This window comes from Atta colombica, unplaced genomic scaffold, assembly GCF_001594045.1.
Source record: "Atta colombica isolate Treedump-2 unplaced genomic scaffold, Acol1.0 scaffold163, whole genome shotgun sequence".
Lineage (NCBI taxonomy): Eukaryota > Metazoa > Arthropoda > Insecta > Hymenoptera > Formicidae > Atta > Atta colombica.
Genome location: NW_017259254.1, coordinates 167,086 through 170,183, shown reverse-complemented (window position 1 = coordinate 170,183; position 3,098 = coordinate 167,086). Strand labels below are relative to the sequence as shown.

Here is a 3,098-nt window from a genome sequence, read left to right as displayed (position 1 = left end):
AAAAATTTTATATTATTATAAAATTATTTATTTTTATTATATGTATATATTATTTATTATTTTAAATTAATTTATCACTGTGCTTTATTAACTTATTGCCATCATTTTCAACTCTTTTTTCGAAATTTTTCCTGAACTTGTATATGGAAACTTACTCAGGAATATCACTCCTCCACGTAGTTTATAATGATCCATCATATTCTTTGCTACAAAGTCTATTAATTCTTGTTTCATCACCTGTACAAAGAAAATTAAACCAGAAAGATCATTCTAATACATAAAAAAAATTATTTCTTATTAAAAATAAATTTTTTTATTTTACATTAAAATGTAATGTATAGACGTAATGATATGGTATTCTCTTAATATACGCAATAATGTTTAATTCAATTTATTATTTAATAAAGGAAATAGAAACTTATATGTTGATTATATATTTAAAATATTAAAAAACACACATTAATGTGATAATTTTACCATTGTCTTTAATTTGTTTTTAATTTAATTATTTCATTGTGTCTCTAAAACAATATCTTTACTTCTATATAAGACATTCTATTTATTACATTATTAAAGAAATATCTCGGAATATGCTAAATCGATTTGCAATTATCAAATAGATTTCATTTAGTAAATTTTGTCCTACTATTCCATTATATTTTTATTTAAAAAAATTTAACCTTAGCGCCAGGTTGCTTTATTATAAAAGCAAGTGGGTGTTCGTCATCTATAGCATGAGATATTCCTATTACTGCAACTTCTGGACACTGCTGGATGCGATATCAAGATATTTTCGATTTTTGTAGGAAAAATTTGATATTCTCTGTATTTTATGAGATTCTTTATTCTGTTTGCAATAAACATTTCCTCTTTTCATCTATATAATCGATGTCACCCGAATGCACCCAACCTAAAAATAATTAATATAATTATATTAACGTATTATAACTAATATAATTAATATAATTATTATATAATTATTATATAATTATTATGACAGAAGGAATCTGTTTACCTGTTATCCTTATCAATTATATTTTTTGTTGCCTCGGGATTTTTGTAATAACTAGTCATTATAGTTTAGTATAGTTATAGATGATAGTTTCAGCCATATTTCTCTTAATTAATTCAGACTAAGTACTTTTCCGGTTTCTAGATCTACGACTTTAATTTGTCCATTCTTGACTATTGCTTCGCAAGATCCATTTTTGCTGTCGGTAGTTGCAATGTTGTAATACTACCGTTCCGTCATTCCTAGGAACATAAAGTATACGGACGAAATTTTTTACAATAAATAAATACATATTACTAGGGAATTCCATTTTATATATTCCAGCTCATTTTAATATCTTATTGCATTAATAATGTTTACCATAACATTGCAATATTTGAACATGTGGCAAAAGATGCCTCACTTCTTCTTGCACTTTTGGCCTAATTGATGCACCATCGAACACTATAGTTTTCGCAACTATAGTTTTCAAAGATGATAATGAATATTTCTTTATGTAACTTGAGTGGTGTAAACGATTCATCATGTTATACCAAGGAACACAGTTTCTATCTAAATAATAAAATAATAATTTATGCTTTTACTATATTATGTCGAGATATGATATAAAATTTAATTTAATTGCATTTGCAAATATAAAATTATTTATAAAATTTACAACATTAATAAATAAATATTATTTTTATTTAATTATTTATCATCTATCCTTAACTAAATGTAGAAATAAATAAAAAAAATTATTTATTACTTGCAATATACTAGTAGATATAAGACTAATAGATTATGATACATTCTTTTTAGTTTTATAGTTAACATTTATTTTGATTAAAACATTTTAACATCTAATTCATTATTCATTAAAACGCTTGTAATTAATGATACGATAATACTAGCACAATATTAAGTATCTTATTATAATAAATTTTAAATTTTATTGTAATAACTTTATTATAATTATTATTATAAATTGACTCAATTTTATCACAGAAATTACGAGTAATGAAAGCAAATATTGTAATTATTTATAAAACTTATAATTTAAATAAGTGATAACATATCTTATTTTTATTAATCACTCTTTTTAAAATAAAAAATTAAAAAATTAAAATTCTTTTACTTTAATTATTCGATAAAAAAACTTTTCACAGATAAAATAATATTATTTTGTATTTCTGAATTAATCGGCAAGTCATCTCGTCAAATTCTGAATAGATAATTGTTTTGGTGCTTTGTATGATTCCGCTGAAACTCATTATTATCCTAGTAACCCAATAAATAGTAGAGAACCAAAGTGATGACATGTTGATCAAGTTTATTTCATATTGAAAGCTGATAAATAACATAGCGTGGTTAGACAGTTCGATACCTTTTGGCATCCCAGTAGTGCCCAACGAATGCATAATGTCTTTTTAATGTTATCGAGCTCGATGTAACGGAAATTAGTTCACTTCTACATCGTTGCAATTTTTCAGGATAATAAAATTGCGTCGTTTATCAAAAATCATTATTATAGCATTGCAATTCTGCTTCTTTATCGCGCTCAAAATGATATTTATAGAGTTCTCTCACAGAAGATCATTTTTGGCATCATCAGTTGCAAAAAGTATAATGCAGTTTCTGATATAACAAATAACTATATATAATAAAAATAATAAAAATCATAAATAATAAAAAATAAATAAATAAATAAATAATACGCTAAATAATATATTAAATTATATTTAATTAACACAAAATAAATAAAATTGAATTATTATTATTAAAAAAGCATTATTTTTAATGCCCTCTAATTTAATTAGATATGTGAACATTTGATAATAATTATCGCGCAAAATAACTTACGCAAGTCCATGTTTTCATTCCATGAATTAAAAATCGCGTTGATATAAGTTGCTGAAAGGCAAGGCAGATAAGGATAGAATTAAGATGATTGCCTGTACACATATGATAACATCGCTAGATTTGATTCCTTTTTTTTGTAGCCACAAGGCGCATCTCACATCTTTATTTTGCAACTCCGCGTATGTGACAGTTTCTTCAGTGTGGGTGTCTAACTACATAGTATTATTATAAAAATTACAAGACA

The 3,098-nt window shown here is 24.2% G+C and overlaps 1 pseudogene; it reads right to left on the bottom strand.

The window, feature by feature from the left end:
- Positions 1-3,098, bottom strand: part of LOC108685960 — an 11,248-nt pseudogene that overhangs the window by 7,601 nt on the left and 549 nt on the right.